The sequence below is a fragment of the Dermochelys coriacea genome, chromosome 7 (genome assembly GCF_009764565.3).
Source record: "Dermochelys coriacea isolate rDerCor1 chromosome 7, rDerCor1.pri.v4, whole genome shotgun sequence".
NCBI lineage: Eukaryota > Metazoa > Chordata > Testudines > Dermochelyidae > Dermochelys > Dermochelys coriacea.
Window position 1 is genome coordinate 3,452,703 of NC_050074.1, and position 23,559 is coordinate 3,476,261.

The window sequence follows — 23,559 nt, forward strand, 5'->3', positions numbered from 1 at the left end:
CCTCTCCTCCTGAGATTTGGCCCTAGCGTGGGATTACACTGTGCATAATGCAGTGAAGGAAGCATGTGGCCCAGTAACATCCAACATTATGGATCAAAAATTATTTATAATTACAAAAAACAACCCTGCCAACATCTTAAGTTGCTTTGCTAGCCTGCCCTTTCTATTCTCCTAAGAGGTACAAGCAAAGTTAAGGGGCCTGACTCTCACACCTCACACTGTTCTGGCAGTCTACAGGAGCCTTACAGCAACTGTAATGGAATTTAAACCAAATGTAAATCTCCTTTGGATGGCCAGAATAGAGAAGAGGGGCCTTTGGGAAATAATTAAATGTTTAATTAAAGGGATACATTGGGGAATTACAAATATTTGTTATGCTTTATTCCAACACCAACAAAAAGAGAAAAGAAACTGCTGTGAAGCAATAGGGAGAGGAAGAAAGATGTGCCCCCAGGCTGAGATTACACAGATACCAAGTTTTAGCCCAAAGCAAACTAAAAAGCAAAGAAATAAATCCTCATAAAAGAGACTGATAATGGGAACAACACATGACCCTTAAACTTTAGCATCAGACATGAAACTATATATTGTTTAAGACAACTCTAAGAAATCTTCTTAGTGTTTGCCTCTGTGGATTCTGCCTATTGTAGAGGCAGAGATATGTTTTTTCCCTTACATAGCAGGATGATGTGAACTCTGAAGTTCAAAGACAGACCATGGCCATGGGAAGGGACTCCCTGGAAAACTATAAAAGGGGCCCCATAGTAAGTCTGGTCAAAAAACATTGAGTGAGCTACAGTCAAACAAAACTCTGAGGGGAAACATTGAAAGATATAAAGTTTGTGAGAATGTTGCTTGTAAATGGGAAAAAACAGGAAACCTTTAAATGGCTCTTTGTCAAATACTTCTGTAAGGCAAGATTAGAAATCACAGAACACTGGTCATCTGTTAATCAAAGGCCTTCAAAATGTCTCTTGGCTTCCCAGTTGTGGTCTAGGGTATGTGTGGAGGGGAGGGGGGAGTATGGAGGGTGTGGGGTAGAGGTGGTTGTATAAAAGTATGTTTGAAGAACAGAGCTAAATAAAAGCAGAGTCAATATTGAAGACTATCTGAACATTGAAGCTGGGGAAAACAACTGCCAAGCAGAGACACCACCTGTATTTTACCTTAGTAAGGGAAACAATGGCAGATAGGCTTTTCGAAGAGGATGGTTCTGACTTAAATTGGCAAAGTTTTCATATGCAAGTATTTCTTTTTTGGTGCAGCTTTATTTTACTGAACATTTGGCATGCATCATGAAGAAAGCCGAGTCTACCACCCGTAAATGAGACTACTTTGGAATCTGTGTGTCTAGAGGTATCAGTTAACATGGGAGCTGGTAAAGACCAATAAATTGTAATAAAACCAAAAGATCACAAAGTTGGGTCTTCCAACATTATGCCTGGATTAAAACCATAACCAGGAACATGGTGTTTGCAGCAAAATCTTTTCAGGACTGGGCTTCGAAGCCCTTAGGAGCTGACTACAGCAATCACAATTAAGGGATGAATTCTCCTCTCCGATATAGATGTGTGTGAAGGGGGTGCTGTTAGCTCCCTTAGCCGCTGGCTTCCTGAGGAATGGCTCTGATACCCATGATTATCTTCAAGCAGTGAAGGACCAGGAAGTTTCTGTCCTACCATGGCCTCCACTTCACACTGGAGTTAAGAGGAGCAGGAGCCAGCTGCATCAGTAGAGGGGTCTCATGTGCAGGATCAGTTCTCCACTGGCCACTTTGGCATGTTTCCGTTCACTTGTGGCCATTAATGTGGACGTCATGAAGCTGGTGAGCCTGGCTCCACGGTTGGATTCTCCAAAGGACAATAAGTGAGCTAGGTGCCCAGCTCCCAAGAGCAGTCTCATTCCAATGGGAATAGCTCCCTTAAAAATTCCAGCCTAAAAGCTACAATTCTGCCTGGAAAGGTAAGTAATTTGGCTCATAAACAGGGAGTAACACGGTTAAATTAATTACTTCTACAGGTACCTGAAGGATTGTAATAACCACCACACTATATCATAGTGCCCACAAAAGGGGCAGAAATTAGAGTGTGCAAATCTTAATTCTGAATGTTCTGACTCCTGTGGGTTTCAGACAGAACTTGAAGTCAGTGGAGCTATGTCAATAGGCACCAGCTGAGGATCCAGCCCTGCAGATCTTGCAAATTACAATCCTGTTAAAGTCTCCCATTTCTGAGTAAGACAATCAATCAATAAGATAACACAGGCCCTCTTCCAAAGACGCTTACCAACCAACAATATACTGGAAATCTCTCAGTCAGAGTCCATTCCTGGTAATGGAACAGAGGGCATTGGCAGAGTTGATGGATGATCTTCTGCTATCCATAGATTCAGGCAGGTTGCCTACACAGCCTCCAGGATCTGTCTGTGGCATTTGATATTATTTGCCATGGCATACTACTATCTCTTCTCCGAGACATAGAAGAGGTTGGCCAGAATGTTCTGAAATGTTTCCAGTCCTTAATTTCAGGAGCTCTCAGAATGTGGTGATGGGCAACTGCTCCTCTACTTACTAAATGATCAGAAAGAATGGTGAACTTGTCACTGGTGACTGAACGCGAAGGCATCACAGTACTTAGTATTGTAATTGCATGTGCGACCTCCCATAACTTCCTAAGTAAAATATGCATTTCTTACTACATTTTCATATCACCAGGGCAATAAGGCATGGCACCAACGACACAAAGTGTGGAAGTTATAGCAGGTGTAATACTAATCTACATACTTTCATTTTTATCCTTGCTTTGAAAAGGGACTCAATTCTCCTTCTAACCATGCTCAACTATTTTTAAACGTAAGTGCACTGTTAAAGAACATTAAATTAATGAACTGGAGCATTTCACTTTGAAATGCTTTCAGTAATCTGATTGGTGGGCAGTACATAGAGTCTTTTTGTTTATACATTGGCTGCAGCCAATCACTTTATAAATGCCATGGCCACAGTATGGTAAATAGCATACAGTTCTTTCCTAGTCTATGCACTGCTCGCTGTCCCCATGACATAGCAGACCAACAGACTAGACATTCAACACCTCCTGTTATGTTACTACTCTTATTTGCTCATTTTTTACCTTTTCTCTTTGTTTATTTTTACATCCAAATAAAAATCTGTTTAGCCTTTCAAAACCTAATATTTCTTTCTGTCACTGCACTAACATGGCTACAGAACTCTCTTGGATACATTAATTCACTCATTACCTCCAAGTTGTGTCTACTCTACTGAATTGTGTTAGAGTTTAGTCACTGAGCCCCAGTTACATTACTTTTTTGCTAATACTTTTATTCCTTTAGCTCAAAGCTAATATTTCTTTTGGTCAATATAAATCTTTTCAGTTGTTTTGTTTTTGCTGTCACTCAACAAGGTATTATCTTGCTGAGTCAAGATCTTAATTTATCCATGATATTCCAGGCTTGTTCCTCAGAGCAGTTACCCTCTTAAAGCCTCACTATTAATCTTCCCTATTGACCCTCCCAGTTTTTATAACATAAATCTGTCTCCCAGGTGTTAACTTGCATAAAGTAATATGTCCTGCTTCATTAAATGCTATCTGCTGGGGAGGTGGCACTACTCACAAACTTCCTTATGCTACTTGCTATACGGAACTGCATCCCTTCAGCTGAAGTCATGCTGTGGGGCCAATGAGCCCAAATCCCCTGCTAGTATTTTCCATAGGTTCAAAGTAGTATTTAATGTGACATCACGCACTGTCTCACTTTGACTTTCAGGTTCCAGACTGAGAAGAGAGCATTGAGCACACTGTGTGTGTCAGTTGAAAGGTAGCTACAACATATGATGGGAACTTAAATCTTGTAATCTATGTGTGAAGTGCTAGCCTGTCTTTCCTCAGAGCATTAAGGACTCATTGCCACGCTCAGTCTTTCAGGTCCTTCTTCCAGGGTGCCTTTATATTAATTCAGACAAAACTCATGATCAGGGCAGGCTGCCTACACCTAGAGGCCTTTTACTCCACTCCCCTCTCAGCTAGTCCCAGGATCCAACCTCCCTCCTTCAGCCCCCATTCACCAGAGCCCCCTTTGCCCTTTTAGTGAGTCAATGCCAGAGCCCTTCCCAGCTGGATCTGATAAATGAGCAGGGCTAGTTTGCCCCAACCCGATAGTCCTTAGAGGGGCAGTCCAACCTGTTAGGCTGTGTTTACAGTCAGTCACTATTAATGATCTAAAACAGAGCAGATGTTCCATATTCTAGGAATATGTACCATACTAAACACTATGGTACTTCTTCATAGTACTATAATAAAGACAGACATTTAGTAAATGAAAAGAAATTCATGATTTATCATCATCTATGATGGTATAAATTTCCTTTTTTAAAGAAGAAGAATATTTGGTTTTGACTAGGTTACCAGAAATAATATATATCATGAAATAAGTACAGAAGAAAAAGTACAGAAGCTTTCTGATTGGAAAATAAATTCAAAATAAATGCATGAATTGAGCAGTTTATGCACACAATTAAACAAACACTATATAAACATGCATGTATGCACACACATACCTTCAAATAACTTTTCCTTTAAGTATTTGTCCGTCTATTGATATCCATGTTTTTTGTATTCACCCACACCATAGTATGTGAGGTTAGTTAACAGGGCCCTGATCCAGGGCACGTCGGCTTCATTGGACAATTTACACCAGTTCTGGACCTGCCCCTTTGGCTCTCTTTTGGTTATAGCAGTGGAACATCTGTATTTTAGATCTGTTTGATGCACTCATTCCCCATCCCCCATCACCCCGTATTAGTTTTATTTTTTAATAATTTTCGATAACAAAAAAAAAAATTTTTTTACAACAGAGTACAAAATGTGAATAGCTATGAGGTAAAATCTGAATACGACCAGACAATGGTAGTAGCTAAACAGCTTGCACTAATATACTTTAATTTTTCTCTTCTTCCTTCTTTTTTTTCAAGAAAGTAAGATTACAAACCTATCTTTCCATGCATCTTTTTATTCGCCATTTAAGTGACCTCAAAGCACATTGGACCCAAGAATCCTTCCTTACTATTCAGAAAATATTGTACGCATTTAAATCAGTGTTACTGATCTCAGTTTCTCTGAATATATATTACAAGAGATATACCTGAAGGCCTGACCCAAAGTGGATGCTGATTGGGATAGCTTCACTGTAATCAACTGAGCTACATTGATTTACAAAAGCTGAGGATCTGATCTTAAAGCATTTGTCTTGTTTTCATCTTCCTCCTTTCCTAATCTGATGAATTAATGTCACAATGACAAGGATCTCCCCGCTCTGAAACACCATGCGCTATGTGAAAAAGAGAATCCTTTTATGCTTCTATTTGAATTTATTTCCTATGTAAATGCTACCTTTCCGGCTTCATAATATTTAAATACCAGCATCTTGAACCTTTCATCGGTAGCTTCAAACATGAATTTCCAGAACTGTCAGTCTCCTGCAATGATGTTCTTGGCACAAATACAAATAACATTATTGTAAGCCTACAGAACTGTTTTTGGCTGTCTTTTCCCACATCTACTCATTTAATTAACTAATTATCTCTAATTTTTTGGGCAAATGACTATCATCATAGCAAATAATAATAGAGATAATGTACAGCCTTGTCTGGTTCCCTTATGCAGATGATTTTTTTTCATAGATAAAGCCATGAAGTCTAGCTTTTCTACAAAGCCTCAATTCATCTAAGTAGCCCATCTCCCTTTCCCTCCCCCCGCCCCAAATTTCTCATCTGTACTCCCATTCAACCCTCTCAAACACCTTTTCCAAGTCTAACAAGAACAGAATTTTATTTTTTCCGAATACACTATTTTCAATGCTCCTCCAACATCTGCTAATTCTCCATCCTTAATAAACCTGTTTAGTCCCTATACATGGAATTAGCTAAAAGATTAAACAATGTTACCTATCTCCTTAACCAGAATCCCAAAAGAAAAGTTTGCCTATGCAAATTATGTTCAGCCCTCTATTTACCCAATAATGATGTTTCATTCATTTATACTTGAAAATCTTCACCATCAAAAAATAAATTAAAAGCATCAATTAGGGGTCTAGAGAGCAGACTTAAATGCTTTGAAGATTCAGTGTGAACTCCAGGAGTTTCTTATCGTAGCTAGAATTTGTTTTAATAATGCTCTCTCATTTCCATTAACATTTGGAGCTTTATTTCATTTTATTTCCATAGTCCTGCACAACTGTAATGTTTGAGATTCTCCAAATTTTGTAAATGTCTGTATTACCCTGAAAGTTTCACATTGCTCTTTGGAATTTCTAAATTTTATTAGCAAAGTTGGAGGGATTTGACTATAGTCCATTTGCCTCTTTAGCTTTTTTGCCCCTCACTCTTTACCATTTCCTGTTCTGATTGATTGGTATATTTTAGGACACCCTCTACTTTTTCATTTTAGAGAATATTTAGTTTACCCATGTGCTAATAAATTGCTTAAAATTATTTACAGAATGTATCTTTTTATACCTTTGATCTAAAATAATAATTTCACTACCACTCTGAATAAGAGCAATGCAGAAGCAATGTACTCTTTTGGTGCCAACTTTAAGCATTCACCAAAGACAGTTTTTCCATTAGCCTCTGGTAAGCAAATTGGGCTTTTTTCCTCTAGTTCTGTTAATATATTTTCATAAATCACTAGATAAATTAGTATCTGCTTATTGTGGGCTTTGGATTATACCCTATATATGGTATCCTACATTTGTACACATTTTCTCCTGTTATTGTATTTAATATTTTTTTCATTTTCCTTGTGTTACTGAATCTGACTCTGCAAAGCATTATTCCTTTATTATATCTCCTGGTGTAAATTGTTTTACAGCATTTCATAAGTAGTATATTGCACACAAATTCTATTTATTGTATAATCAGCCAAAAACACAGTGCACGATGTACTTCATTGCCTTGGTGGATGTTTAATGAGGATATTTAAGTGCTGATTTTGTTTCCCATTTAATCTAAATTAATAGTGCTTTGCACAAAACGTATTTGCATCACAGCTAAAATGTATTTTGAGAAAAATCTATCTATCTATTTCTCATCTAACAGATGACTGTGTATATAGCCAACTAATTTAAAGTCCAGGTCCTTACTGGGGGATCTTTTGTACATGTTCAGTTTGATTTCAAAAATAAAATATAGTTGGAAGTAAAAAAAACAAAAACAAGAAAAAAAGCAAAGTTAGTAATTGTTTTTTAGCTGTTACACATTAGCAACTTTTGGCTGTAGTAATTCAACGTAATTATCATTCCACCTCCCATTAATAACCTGTCAGAGTCAGAAAATAATAAATGTCCATCAGGCCAGGTCATTCTTCATTCTCTGAAGTGAGATCTACACTTCAGCAGGTATAGCTCAGGAGCAATTTTTGGCAGGGAAAGAGGAAGGCAGCATAAACCCATAGCATGTAATAAATTAGTATAAATTAGTAAGTACCTTACTTCTGTAATCCCTTGCTCTTTGTTAAGGGAAGATGTTTCCTTTTATGATAAAAAGTTATTGCAATTTGCTTTAATAGGTCTTTTGGTGCTACAAGATTCCTGGTGATAATATATAGTTTATTTTTTTGAAACCTATACTCTTGGGAGACTGTATCTGTTAAAAATTAGATTGTCTCTCTTGAATTATAGTAATCACCTGGAAAACTCTTAATTAGTTAAAAAGAAAAGGAGTACTTGTGGCACCTTAGAGACTAACAAATTTATTAGAGCATAAGCTTTCATGAGCTACAGCTCACTTCATCGGATGCATTTGGTGGAAAAAAAACTCTAATAAATTTGTTAGTCTCTAAGGTGCCACAAGTACTCCTTTTCTTTTTGCAAATACAGACTAACACGGCTGCTACTCTGAAACCTGTCTTATTTAGTTGTTTGTTTAAGTCCTAAAAGAAAGGGAGGAAAGTGCAACATAAAATATCCACCAGTTTAAATGGGAGCTGCCTTAGCTAGAACACAAGCCAAGACAGTTACAGTGTTAATAATTCAATGTTGGTAGAAAACTGTACTATTATGACTGATTGATTTATACAGACTGAAGTAGGCATATGTTATGCTACATGTGGATCTGAGGTCACAAAAAAACACTTTACAGTTTTCTCAGAAGTACAGAGTCAAAAAGGTCATCTGTGGTAAAGGATCCTTTGGATTAGTCTTTTAAATCAATGCATGAATTAAAGGCAATTTACATATAAATGGGCTAATACTCTGGCTTTGAAATTAAATGAATTTTTAAAAGACTTAAGAAACCGTAGAAAAGGTCAGTGAAGTAGTAAGTGTACATAATGTGATTTTTTTTTTTAGAAATTGCTTGTCTTGGAAACTATATGTTTCTGGTTAATGTTGTTGGTTTATTAATATTTTGTATTCATAATCAGTTCTGTCTAAAAATATACTGCTAGCTATGAGTAAGCAGATGTAGAAAAGCAATCCCACATGACAGGAATATCATATTTGAGGAAACAGGGAGGAGATATTCTGACTACGGACATGTTTAAAAATTGACCTTTGTTCACTATGTTGCTAAACAGTAGCAATGAATATGCTAATATCACATTGTAACCAAATGGTATCTTAGATCTGCTTTGACATTTATTTTTGGTTCTGAGGGGCCATAAGAAAAATAATTGCTGGCAACTAATGGGGCCTGATTGTCTCCTCATTTATGCTCATATAAATCAAAAGTGTGCCCATTAACTTCTATGGCCCAGATCCTGCACTGTGATCTGTGTAGGTGTGACAGTCCTGTTACAGCAGCCTACATGGGTCACAATGTAGGATCATGACTATGGAGAAGCAACAACTTAACAGCCATCTGAAGATGACTCATACCCACTGCCTATGGAAAAGCACCAGTATAAAAGCAAGGAATTGGGGGAGACGGGGGGAATCACAAACATATAGTAAGAATATTTCAGAGTAGCAGCCGTGTTAGTCTGTATTCGCAAAAAGAAAAGGAGTACTTGTGGCACCTTAGAGACTAACAAATTTATTAGAGCATAAGCTTTCGTGAGCTACAGCTCACTTCATCGGATGCATTTGGTGGAAAAAACAGAGGAGAGATTTATATACACACACACAGAGAACATGAAACAATGGGTTTATCATACACACTGTAAGGAGAGTGATCACTTAAGATAAGCCATCACCAGCAGCAGGGGGGGGGGGGAAAGGAGGAAAACCTTTCATGGTGACAAGCAAGGTAGGCTAATTCCAGCAGTTAACAAGAATATCAGAGGAACAGTGGGGGGTGGGGTGGGAGGGAGAAATACCATGGGGAAATAGTTTTACTTTGTGTAATGACTCATCCATTCCCAGTCTCTATTCAAGCCTAAATTAATTGTATCCAGTTTGCAAATTAATTCCAATTCAGCAGTCATAGAATCATAGAATCATAGAATATCAGGGTTGGAAGGGACCCCAGAAGGTCATCTAGTCCAACCCCCTGCTCAAAGCAGGACCAAGTCCCAGTTAAATCATCCCAGCTAGGGCTTTGTCAAGCCTGACCTTAAAAACCTCTAAGGAAGGAGATTCTACCACCTCCCTAGGTAACGCATTCCAGTGTTTCACCACCCTCTTAGTGAAAAAGTTTTTCCTAATATCCAATCTAAACCTCCCCCATTGCAACTTGAGACCATTACTCCTCGTTCTGTCATCTGCTACCATTGAGAACAGTCTAGAGCCATCCTCTTTGAAACCCCCTTTCAGGTAGTTGAAAGCAGCTATCAAATCCCCCCTCATTCTTCTCTTCTGCAGACTAAACAATCCCAGCTCCCTCAGCCTCTCCTCATAAGTCATGTGCTCTAGACCCCTAATCATTTTCGTTGCCCTTCGTTGTACTCTTTCCAATTTATCCACATCCTTCCTGTAGTGTGGGGCCCAAAACTGGACACAGTACTCCAGATGAGGCCTCACCAGTGTCGAATAGAGGGGAACGATCACGTCCCTCGATCTGCTTGCTATGCCCCTACTTATACAACCCAAAATGCCATTGGCCTTCTTGGCAACAAGGGCACACTGCTGACTCATATCCAGCTTCTCGTCCACTGTCACCCCTAGGTCCTTTTCCGCAGAACTGCTGCCGAGCCATTCGGTCCCTAGTCTGTAGCGGTGCATTGGATTCTTCCATCCTAAGTGCAGGACCCTGCATTTATCCTTATTGAACCTTATTAGATTTCTTTTGGCCCAATCCTCCAATTTGTCTAGGTCCTTCTGTATCCTATCCCTCCCCTCCAGCGTATCTACCACTCCTCCCAGTTTAGTATCATCCGCAAATTTGCTGAGAGTGCAATCCACACCATCCTCCAGATCATTTATGAAGATATTGAACAAAACGGGCCCCAGGACCGACCCCTGGGGCACTCCACTTGACACCGGCTGCCAACTAGACATGGAGCCATTGATCACTACCCGTTGAGCCCGACAATCTAGCCAGCTTTCTACCCACCTTATAGTGCATTCATCCAGCCCATACTTCCTTAACTTGCTGACAAGAATGCTGTGGGAGACCGTGTCAAAAGCTTTGCTAAAGTCAAGAAACAATACATCCACTGCTTTCCCTTCATCCACAGAACCAGTAATCTCATCATAAAAGGCGATTAGATTAGTCAGGCATGACCTTCCCTTGGTGAATCCATGCTGACTGTTCCTGATCACTTTCCTCTCCTCTAAGTGCTTCAGGATTGATTCTTTGAGGACCTGCTCCATGATTTTTCCAGGGACTGAGGTGAGGCTGACCGGCCTGTAGTTCCCAGGATCCTCCTTCTTCCCTTTTTTAAAGATGGGCACTACATTAGCCTTTTTCCAGTCATCCGGGACTTCCCCCGTTCGCCACGAGTTTTCAAAGATAATGGCCAAGGGCTCTGCAATCACAGCCGCCAATTCCTTCAGCACTCTCGGATGCAATTCGTCCGGCCCCATGGACTTGTGCACGTCCAGCTTTTCTAAATAGTCCCTAACCACCTCTATCTCTACAGAGGGCTGGCCATCTCTTCCCCATTTTGTGTTGCCCAGCACAGCAGTCTGGGAGCTGACCTTGTTAGTGAAAACAGAGGCAAAAAAAGCATTGAGTACATTAGCTTTTTCCACATCCTCTGTCACTAGCTTGCCTCCCTCATTCAGTAAGGGGCCCACACTTTCCTTGGCTTTCTTCTTGTTGCCAACATACCTGAAGAAACCCTTCTTGTTACTCTTGACATCTCTTGCTAGCTGCAGCTCCAGGTGCGATTTGGCCCTCCTGATATCTTTCCTACATGCCCGAGCAATATTTTTATACTCTTCCCTGGTCATATGTCCAAGCTTCCACTTCTTGTAAGCTTCTTTTTTATGTTTAAGATCCGCTAGGATTTCACCATTAAGCCAAGCTGGTCGCCTGCCATATTTACTATTCTTTCGACTCATCGGGATGGTTTGTCCCTGTAACCTCAACAGGGATTCCTTGAAATACAGCCAGCTCTCCTGGACTCCCTTCCCTTTCATGTTAGTCCCCCAGGGGATCCTGGCCATCTGTTCCCTGAGGGAGTCAAAGTCTGCTTTCCTGAAGTCCAGGGTCCGTATCCTGCTGCTTACCTTTCTTCCCTGCGTCAGGATCCTGAACTCAACCAACTCATGGTCACTGCCTCCCAGATTCCCATCCACTTTTGCTTCCCCCACTAATTCTACCCGGTTTGTGAGCAGCAGGTCAAGAAAAGCGCTCCCCCTAGTTGGCTCCCCTAGCACTTGCACCAGGAAATTGTCCCCTACGCTTTCCAAAAACTTCCTGGATTGTCTATGCACCGCTGTATTGCTCTCCCAGCAGATATCAGGAAAGATATCAGTCTCTCATTGGAGTCTGTTTTTGAAGCTTTTTTGTTGAAGGATAGCCACTCTTAGGTCTGTGATCGAGTGACCAGAGAGATTGAAGTGTTCTCCAACTGGTTTTTGAATGTTATAATTCTTGACGTCTGATTTGTGTCCATTCATTCTTTTACGTAGAGACTGTCCAGTTTGGCCAATGTACATGGCAGAGGGGCATTGCTGGCACATGATGGCATATATCACATTGGTAGATGCACAGGTGAATGAGCCTCTGATAGTGTGGCTGATGTGATTAGGCCCTATGATGGTATCCCAGAAGAGTACCCAGAAGTCACCTACTACAGGACAGGCCCAACAAAGAAAACAACAGAACGCCACTAGCCATCACCTTCAGCCCCCAAATAAAACCTCTCCAATGCATCATCAAGGATCTGCAACCTATCCTGAAGGACGACCCATCACTCTCACAGATCTTGGGAGACAGACCAGTCCTTGCTTACAGACAGCCCCCCAATCTGAAGCAAATACTCACCAGCAACCACACACCACACAACAGAACCACTAACCCAGGAACCTATCCTTGCAACAAAGCCCGTTGCCAACTCTGTCCACATATCTATTCAGGGGATACCATCATAGGGCCTAATCACATCAGCCACACTACCTGTTCTGTTTTACCCATTTTCTGCCATATATTTCATGTTATAGCAATCTTTGATGTTGACCCAGCATATGTTGTTCGTTTTAAGAACACTTTCACTACAGATTTAACAAAACGCAAAGAAGGTACCAATGTGAGATTTCTAGAGATAGCTACAGTAGTCGCCCCAAGCCTTAAGAATCTGAAGTGCCTTCCAAAATCTGAGAGGGATGAGGTGTGGAGCATGCTTTCAGGAGTCTTAAAAGAGGAACACTGATGTGAAAACTACAGAACCCGAACCACCAAAATCAACCCTCTGCTGGTGGCCTCTGACTCAGATGATGAAAATGAACATGTATCGGTCAACACTGCTTTGGATTGTTATCGAGCAGAACCCATCATCAGCATGTGCGCATGTCCTCTGGAATGGTGGCTGAAGCATGAAGGGGCATATGAATGTTTAACTTATCTGGCACATAAATACCTTGCAATGCTGGCTACAGAAGTGCCATGCAAATGTCTTTTCTCTCTTTCAGATGACATTGTAAATAAGCAACTGGCAGCATTATCTCCCATAAATGTAAACAAACTTGTTTGTCTTAGCAATTGACTGAACAAGAAGAAGGACTGAGTGGACTTGTAGGCTCTCAAGTTTTACATTGTTTTGTTATGGAGTGCTGTTATGTAACAAAAAAAATAATCTACATTTGTAAATTGCACTTTTATGATCAAGAGATTGCACTACAGTACTTGTAGGAGGTGAATTGGAAAATACTATTCCTTCTATTATTTTTACAGTGCAAATATTTGTAATAAAAATATAAAGTGAGCACTGTACACTTTGTATTGTGTTGTAATTGAACTCAATATATTTGAAAATGTAGAAAAACATTCAAAAATATTTAATAAATTTCAATTGCTATGCTAGTGTTTAACAGTGTGATTAAAACTGTAATTAAATTTTTAATCATGATTAATGTTTTCAGTTAATCACGCAAGTTAACTGTGATTAATCGACAGCCCTAGTAGTAGCCCAAGAGCTCAATCCTGAAGCCACTTTGATAGCTGAACTTCCAATCTGCCTGCACTGTCCACGTCCATGAAATCAACCTGAGGTTCTCTCAGTGCTGGGATACCCAACTTAAATTTCACTGGTGAATTTCCAAAGCAGGGGCTGATCATTCCAAAATGAGATGAAATTGTATCCGTTCTCCAGGAAACTGTTAGCACCAAGCAGGGCACTGGCATTTTCCAAGCCAGAAGAGAGGCTTAAATAGCCACTTTAAGATACATCAATTCACCGAACAAAATACGAACTAAACTATTTAACCCAAGGATCCACTGGCAGAAAATCAACAGTCGGGGCACTGTTCTAGGAAGCATGTTGAGAATAACTTATGGAAATATCTTATAGCATTTAATAACAAAACCAGTATGTTTCTATAGATATGTTTTAGACTAATTTCTACAGAACCCTCTCATTTATATTAGAAATTGATAACTTTTCTATATCTTTTTAAAATCGCACTACACAATTCTATGGCGAGAATTGAATTATCTAGTAAGTTGTGTAGGATAGATTAAAAACCTACCGAAAGATTATTTTTGATTAAATTTCACACCTTTTTTTTTAATCAGGAAATGAACACATGAATAAATCTCCAAAAATGGAAACCTTTCTTATTCAATTATTTTAAAAAGGAAAAACTGAATTTACGTAGTAATCGTTAAACCGCTCCCCCTTCCCTTAGGGCAAGGTAACAGACATGAACTGGGCTTGTGGATGAGCATTACAGAGCATATTAAAAAAAGCAAGCTTTACAGAATGTATTGTCATAAAGATAGATAGTCAAAGCTATATAGTATATATTCACATATAGATACATAGGTGGTGTAAAGGTAAACAGATATGGAAATGGACATCTAACATTAAAGAAAGGTGAATCAAAGAACAGTTTTACTGTTAATAGCCGATATACATGGACCACACACATGCTTCAAGACAGGCACGTGTATAGGTACCTTGTAGAATCAGGGCCAAGACACATAACCCAACATAAATTGTGCAGGGTATCACAAACCACTTTAGTAAAGCTAAAAAATTATTAGATTCTATGGCACCAAGCTTCTTCAGGCCCCGGATGCCCTGATCTGGGACAAAAAGACAGAAATATCTAGAAAATATTGATTTTATTAAAAGATAGTCAAGGGATTCACAATGGAAGATTCTCTGGCAATAATCTGATAAATGCTTCTGAGAATACTACAAAAGGACTTCATGGGAAGGGAGTTATAGGCATAAATTTACTTTTATTTAGGCAAACTTTGGCTACTGTAAATGTAATATAGTGAGGCTTGGGCTACACTTAAAAATTTGGTTGACATAGCGATGTGGGTCAGGGGTGCGAAAGAAAAAAATCCTACTCGACAGGCATAGCTATGCCGACCTACCTAACCCCCAGTGTAGGTGAAGCTATGTCAACATAGCTACCATTATTTGGGGAGATGATCCTACACAGATTTAAAAACCCCTTCTACATCTACATTGCGGGGCTATGGCAGCATAGCTATACTGGCGTCATCTCTATGGTGTAGACATACTCAGAAAGCTACTTTATAAGATGAAGAACTAGTTGGGATCTCAAATATAGGAGGCAATTTGGATGGGGCGGGGGGATTGGTGTACAGGAAAAAGCAAAACAGATTTTGTTCAGTTCCTACAGCACATTCGTTACCTAGGATTCAAAAGAACAGATGGGGCAGTCAGCAACTGCAAAGTTGGAAAGAAAGAAAGTTCAGAATGGCCTGGCTAGACCAGACCAAGCACCATATTGTATGTATACTAAACCACTGCCCTTATTACCCGTAACAATATATTATCCTAAGTATGAAATAATAAATTCAACAGAGAAATGTGAGAATTGGACTAGTGACAGGAAGGAGAGAAAGAATACTGTGTCAGGCCAAAATTTTCAATGTGGGCACCTAAAGTTAGATAAATAAAGATGGCCACATTTTCAGAGGAAGCAAGCAACCTCAACATGACTTGCAGATGCCCAGCAACTCGAAAATCACCCCACTTCTTTAATTGCCTGGGGAGTTAGGTGACTAACTTTAGGAGCATAAGTTTGAAAAATTTTCCTTGAATGGTCATATGTTTCAAGAGAAGACTTCAGGGAGTGGTGGATAAAATATTAAATCCTTTGGCACTAAGCATTAAAAATTATTTTAAAAAAAAAACAAACAATTCTAGGATGCATAAATAGGAATATAAAATATACAGTAAATCACAGGAGCACTATACAGTGCTGTGTATGGGAGATTTACAAGGAGAAAATTTAGAATAATGTGCACAGTTCTGATCACCACTTTATTGAAAGGGCAGTATAGAAATGGAGAAGACAAAAGAGAGGTCAGCCAGAATCATGCAGTACTGGAGGATTTGGGATATTCAAAAAGGTTAGAGAAACTAGGTCTGTTCTTTGGAAAAGAAATTAACAGGAGATCACACCAAGGCATACAGAATTCTGAAGGGGAAAAAAAAAAGATACACCCTACAGGGTTATAGGAGCTCATGTCAAATATAAGAACAAAGGACATGAACTTAAGCCATGGAAAGGTTATCCACTAAAAGAATTTAGGAAGAAATGCTTTACACATAGAATAGCTACAATAGAAAATAAACCACCTAACGCAGCCCTTGGAACAGCTGATATAAACTTTAAAAAGGCGACAGGTACCTGGAGGACAGAATTATTGTGCAGAGATGACTGGCCTTTTGGAAAATGGGCTTTGTGAGGTTGTTGGTTTTTTCAGTAACCTATGTTATTTTCCTATGTACTGTCTGCTTCATCAGGTAGTATGTGGCTAGTGTAATGCCAATAAAAGACATCTAATGCCAAACTAACATGAAGGATCTAATAGCGAAACCTCAATATTTCAAACATGAGCTTTAGAGATTCCACCCCCTCACGTTCCTGTCTATTTTTGATACTTACTGGTTTCTTATGTTATTTTTGATACTTACTGGTTTCAGTGGGACAGGGAACACCACAACAAACTTTGTTCTAACTACGCAAGATCCTTTCTTAACTTTTTCCAGTTTCAGAGTAAGTTTTGGTTTATTAGGTTGAGATTTTTTAATCAAAGGCTATCATCCAATATGGTTGCCAATCTCAAATATATGTAATTTTTATGCATACTTATATCACGAGCCTTATCAAGGATTATCAGGAAGGTTTGAACTCCAAACATTCAACTCTAGAGAACAGACATCTATTGCTTGAGCTAAATGACTAATTCCATTAGCTGGCAACAATAGGCTGTTACTGTATATTTGGATTAGCCACTGTGGATGAACGCAGACTGCATTTTTCAAGCATGTTACACACTCAGTCTTTCAACAGGTAAGGCCACAGTGTGACCTAGATAATGTGGAGGTGCACAGGCATAAGGAGAAATATATCATGGGAAAGGAAGCATGTTCCATAGACATACCAGATCCCACCAGCACATAGGTGGGAAGAGAGATGGAAGAGGTTAGGAACAGATCAGTGTACTAGCCAGCACAGTGGCACTGACATGACATATACTGCAGCAGCAGGTACAGATCCAGCACATTTACTTCCTCTCCCTCCTTCTCTGAGCCACAAGTAAAGCAGGTTGGGAATGCCAATTCATCTGCACTGGAATGGTTTGTGGGGAAGGGTTGGTTTCAAGGCGTCTCACACTTTGGAAATATTTGGGGGAGAAGTTTGAAATAGTTGAAATAGTCTTGTCACCTTCAAAATGAAGAGGTTTGTTTTCAGTTTGAAACATGTTTTGGTTTAAAATTTTATTACTTAATAAAAAAAACAATTCAGAATCAACACGGGATATTTCAGTTAACTGCATAAGAAAAACAATTTGGATTACTTACCTGCAGAAATTTGAGACTGTCTTTTTGTCCCAATTCAGGACAGGAAAAAAACCTGAAATCTCAAACTCTTGGGGGATGGGAAAATGGTTTCCCATGCAGCTTTAGTCACAATTTCCCTCTAAAGCTACTACTGGGGAAGCACAACTTGCTGCGCCTTTCTGTGGGTTCATGACAAAGCCTTAATGAGGTCCATAATAGCTAGTGCAATTTTATTTATAATTTGAAATGTCTTTGAGAGTAACAATGTGGGTGAAGTAATATCTTTTACTGGACCAACTTCTGCTGGTAAGAGAGAAGCTTTTGAGCTAAACAGAGGTCGTCTTCAGGTCTTCTAGAGCTCTGTGTAGCTTGAAAGTTTGTGTCTCTATTATTCTGGGACCAAACACAGCTACAACAATGTAAGAACTTGTGTCATTCTTCACTCTTTTTACTTGTTAGTTAATAAAAGTCAAAGTCATCGCTAACCTCCACCTTAAAATACCACTTTATGTAGGTTAGTTGAAGTATCATAAAACCATAATGGAAAGAACAGTAAGCCAAATCACCTGTCGCTCAACAAGGCAAGACTACTATTCAAGCCAACAAGATTCTCCACGATTCAGAAGTGTGCTGTAATTCAGCAATTGATTTGGAATACCTTATTAAAATCTGAAAGACAAGGTAGGTGAAGGAATATCTTTTATTGGACCAACTTCTGTTGGTGTAAGGGACAAGATTTCAAGTGTTAGAGTTCTTCTTCAGGTCTCTGGAAAATACCCAGAGTGTCTGAGCCAAATATAATTTGGGACAGATTGTTAAGCATTTGATAAACTAGAGATGCTATATGATCAATATCTCTCTTCCCAAACACTTTTTAAGATCCGGCGTCCTCCACGTGTCTATTAACATGAGGTGTACCTCATACAGCACATCCATTTCCCCAACAAAAACCATGTGGGTGAAATCAATTATGCTGTCCAATGAACTCACACAAAAAATGATAGACAAAGACACCATAACACTCATAGGCAAAAACTTTTCACAAAGCCATCACTCCATATCTGACTTCTCAGCCCTCATTCTCAAAAGGAAATCTGCACAATATCTTCAAAAGATGAGCCTGGGAGTTTAAATTCATAACTCTGCTAGACACTGAAAATCACAGACTAAAACGTATACATTGGTTTTATGGCTCATAATTTGCAACAAACCCAACTGCCTGCTATCCCTTAATGGCCCACTTCATTTTAAGTGATCTCCCACAGCTTCTGTACCAACTTGCATTTAGCTCAGACACTCTGGTTACCTTCTCCAGACCTGAAGAGTGACATTGTCTTTGGCCACAGCCATATGTGGGATTCTTTTATTGTCCCCAGGTATGAAGATTGGCTGCACATTGACCCTGGCATGTTCAAAAATGGTCCAGAAAAATCTCTAAGCAGCATGGCAAATCAAAGCTGGATACACACATGGTCTGGTCAATAATGAGAGACTGGTGTCTGACATCAGCTACAAGCTATTCTTCACACCACATCAACCTTGCAGAGAAATTTGGACAGGGCAAAGGGTGTCTCGATGTCAAGTGCGTTCTTAGGTGGTCGTAGAGGTCTGTGTATAGCAGTAGGCTGGGTTGGATCTTCTCAACCATTCTGTAGTTGCACATCAACCAACTTGATGCAAGATGAATGGAGCAAGACCTGACCAAAGTATTTTGCTGCAGAATAACGGATGGCTAACACAGATAACAGGAGAGTTTGAGTGTTTACTCGCCATGAAGCATCAGTCAATTTACTTAGAAGGTTGTTATTTGTCCTCACCATAGCCGGAGTTTTTGTCAGGTGGTTAAGAGATCTATCTAGGGTTACTCCAAGGTAGATTGGGTGGGATTTGTGTTCCAAGCAATGTCCACTGAGAGAGATATTCAGTTCCTGAGCTGCTCTGTCATTATAAAGATAGAACATTCAAAACTGTCTTGGCCACACTTGGTTGTAAATGTCAACAACTACTTTATTCAGTCATCTTAATCAAGGCAGGGTTAGGGAGTCTTCAGGCTCTGGGAGTGACAGTGCTTGGATGCCTAAACAAATGTCATCTGCATATATGAACTTGAGGGACTGGTGAGGAGAAGGTTTTTGGCATATAGGATGAAGAGAGTCAGTGCCAGCACAGAGCCTTGTGGTAGGCTTTTCCACGCAGTAACTCTGTTTCCCACGTGCACTCAGAAATGTCGGTTGCAGTGGACAAGATCAACAATGTTAACCACCCATGATGGGAGTGCTCTTGACAATTTGACTAAGAGCCCCATGTGCCAAACTGTGTCATATGCTGCTACGATGTCCAGAAATACAGCTCCCAAGTTTAGATTTTTCTGAAAACTGGTCAATGAATGTTGTCAAAGCTAACACTCAATTACAGGTGCTCCAACCTCTCTGAAAGCTTGCTTGTTTAACGCTGTGTATTAACTCCACTTGAAGGGAGAGCTGTGCTAAAATAGGAGTTGCTCCAGCACCTTGAATGGCACAGACAGAGACATCAGTTGATAGCTTGCAAAATTATGTGGAGGAAGCTGAGAGCCAGTCAGGGCACTGAGCCTTGGCAACCATAAAGGAAAGCTTTTGTCAATTTCACTGATAGAGAGTGAGTGTGTTTCCAGTGAGGCCTTGCACAGGGATCTGTTCTTGGCTTTATGCTATTTAACATTTTTATCAACGACATGTAAGAAAACAAAATCACGGATGAAGTTTGCAGAGGAATTGGGGGAATGGAAATGAAGACAACAGGTCACCGATTCAGAACGATCTGGATCACGTGGTAAATTGGGCACAAGCCAACAATATGCATTCTAATATGGCTAAACATATGTCTAGGAACAAAGAAATTAGGCCACACTTATAGGATGGGGTACTCTATCCTAGGAACTCTGAAAAAGATTTGGGAATTGTGGTTGATAATCAGCTGAACATCAGTGCCCAGTGTGATGCTGTGACCAAAACAGCTAATGTGAACCTGGGATGTCTAAACAAGGGAATCTAGAGTAGGAGAAGAGAGGTTATTTTACCTCTATATTTGGCAATGGTGCATCTGCTGCTGGAATCCTGTGTCCAGTACTAGGGCCCACAATTCACGAAGGATGTTGAAAAATTGGAAAGGGTTCAGAGAAGAGCCAAAAGAATGATCAAAGGATTTGAAAAGAGGCCTTACAGTGGAAGATTCAAGGAGCTCAATCTATTTAGCTTAAAGAAAATATAAAGGGTGACTTAATCACAGTATACAAGTATCTACATGGGGAATAACTATTTAAGAATGGGCTCTTCAGTCTAACAGAAAAAAGTCTAACATTATCAAATGGCAGGAAGTTGAAGCTAGACAAATTCAGACATGAAATAAGGCGTAAATTTTTGACAGTGAAGGTAATTTTTTGACTGTGACCTGCGTTGTGCAGGAGGTCGGACTAGATGATCAGAATGGTCCCTTCTGACCTTAGTATCTATGAATCTATGAATTAACCACTGGAACAATTTACCAAGAGTCATGGTCAATTCTGCAACACTGACAATTGTTAAATCAAGATTGGATGTTTTTCCAAAAGATCTGCTCCAGGAATTATTTTGCTATATGAGAGCTCAGACTAGATTATCACAATGCTTCCTTCAGGCCTTAGAATCAATGACCTATCTATAAAAGTGTAATTCATAACAGCACTGCAGGTTGGCTGCTGGAGAGCCATCATTCCAATTTTCCACGATGGGGGGTGGGGGAAGAGGGGAATCACAAAATTTCTGCCCCCCCTCCTACCCAAAAGGAATTTTTTGGTAGGAAAATCATTCTGATGAAAACATGTTGACCACCTGTAATGGGCAGCATGTATCACACCTAATGGGGTAAGTTAAGAACAAAGTTTCAGACTCAGTTCTGAGTTATCAGCCTTATTTTGGTTTCAGGCAGGATTAGAAAGATGACAAGTAAGAGACAGCAGCTTCAGGAACCAACAACAAAACACCAACAAATGGTGAAGACCAAACCTATTCTTAAAGTCGTTGAGTTCCTGGTGGTAACCACCATTTTGTCTGTGAATGTTTGCTAAATCAGTTGCATAATTTTTTATTAATTATTTATATGGAAGTAGCATCCAGAGGCCCCAGCCAAGATCATCACTCTATTGTGTTAGGCACTGTAGAAACAGAGTAAGAGACTGTCCCTGCCCTGAAGAACTTACCATCTAAACAGACAAGGTCGGGGGTGAGAATGCTATAATGAACGAACACATTAAACAATGTGAAGGTTTATAAGCATTTTGTTCCATGATTCTTTTCTTAGGGAAATTGGTTGGGGCCGAGGAGGAAAGAGAGATGGGAGGGGCGCCACGAGGAAGTTACCTGAATAATTACCCACAGTTTCACCAGTGTATTCATATGTCTTTGTTTCAGCCCCTGCTACCTTCTCGCATTGAGATACCTCATCATGTTCATGACTGACAATGTAATTGATCTATGCTGGAGCAGAAAGGGTACTTTCTGAGATTCAGTCATTCCTTTTCATTCTGCATTTCACAGTTCTCCAACACTCTTTTTAGCCTCATAAGAATAATTTCTTTTAAGCTTTCCTATTTGTTTTATGCTATAAGAATAAACAGAAAACAACACACACTGAACTTAATACTTTTAGTCAGAAGAATACTTTGACACAACGATCAGTTTACATGACAGAGCACGAGATGCAATTGTCTTTACCTTAGTTTACATAACCACAAATGTTACTGAGTGCCATGGTTACAGGGCGAGCTGTATCTTAGACCTCTCTGAATCTCTCCCAAGTGCACACCTCAAATGACAGGCATAGCTTCCTTCACCTCTCTCAAAGATGGAACCCTACAGTGCAACCCACTCTGCGCTGCAGCCCTGCTATTTACCAACTGTGTTAATGTAACAGGCCCAACTGTGTTTGGCACCCATCAGCCCTTTTCTTTCAGGTGCCAGTGACCACAGCTGATCACAGTGACTCAAAAACAGATTCTTCAGAACAGAAAAAGCATTATTTATTCATTAACCAAAAGGTACAGAGCACACAGAACAAAAGATAAAAAAACAATAACGGCCTATATACCTATTCCCCTTTACCGAAACCACCTTATCTTTCCTTGCAAACCTCATTAAGTTCCATTCAGGCCAGTTACCTTCATCTAAGGGTTTGGAGAAGCAGATTTCACAGTTGCACCATGCTGTAAGTGTCTCTCTCTCAATCACTATGTCTTCTTGCATCCCTGTCAGTGCTCAATGACACTCCCTGAGCAGCCGCTGCTCACAGTCCACTCAGCCCTGACCCAGTGTTCCTCCCTAGGCTAGCATCTTTGGGTTTTAGTATCCCCTTTGATCCTAGGTTTGGCCTGAGAAGAGTACACTTGGCCAGCATGATTGGAGCTAGGCCAAGGGTATTCCCAGATTAATAGCCTCCCCGATGACACTTGACATTCTCTATGATAGTACCACATCTTTGCCATTGCTTTATTTCCCCCTTGCAGCCACCTTTGAATTAACTCCATGCAGCCAGGCAGGATAACAAACAGAAAAAACTGAGATGCACATGATAGTTATAATAATTAATGCACAGGGTTTTCCTCCTCTCTGACATTTTTGCTATCTAGATTCATAGATTCATAGATACTAAGGTCAGAAGGGACCACTCTGATCATCTAGTCCGACCTCCTGCACAGCGCAGGCCACAGAATGTCACCCACCCACTCCTATGAAAAACCTCACCCATGTCTGAGCTATTGAAGTCCTCAAATCATGGTTCAAAACTTCAAGGAGCAGAGAAGCCTCCCTCCAATCAACCATGCCCCATGCTACAGAGGAAGGCAAAAAAAACCTCCAGGGCCTCTCCAATCTGCCCTGGAGGAAAACTCCCTCCCGACTCCAAACATGGCAATCAGCCAAACCCTGAGCACATGGGCAAGATTCACCAGCCAGATACCCAGGAAAGAGTTTTCTATAGTAAATCAGATCCCATCCATCTAATATCCCATCTCAGGGGATTTGGCCTATTTACCCTGAATATTTAAAGATCAATTACTTACCAAAATCCCATTATCCCATCATACCATCTCCTCCATAAACTTATCGAGTAGAATCTTAAAACCAGATAGATCTTTTGCCCCCACTGCTTCCCTTGG

General features: G+C 40.0%; 1 protein-coding gene across 12 annotated transcripts in view; it reads right to left on the reverse strand.

The window, feature by feature from the left end:
• The window catches only part of FHIT (fragile histidine triad diadenosine triphosphatase), a 1,103,840-nt gene that overhangs the window by 763,150 nt on the left and 317,131 nt on the right, over positions 1–23,559 (reverse strand). For 7 of the 12 annotated variants that reach the window (XM_043519701.1, XM_043519704.1, XM_043519695.1 and 4 more), the window contains one exon: positions 2,286–2,569. The exons of the other annotated variants lie outside the window; for them this stretch is intronic. The gene's annotated coding sequence lies outside the window, so the exon portion shown is untranslated. The remainder of the gene's footprint in view (positions 1–2,285; positions 2,570–23,559) is intronic. 12 annotated transcript variants of the gene reach the window in all.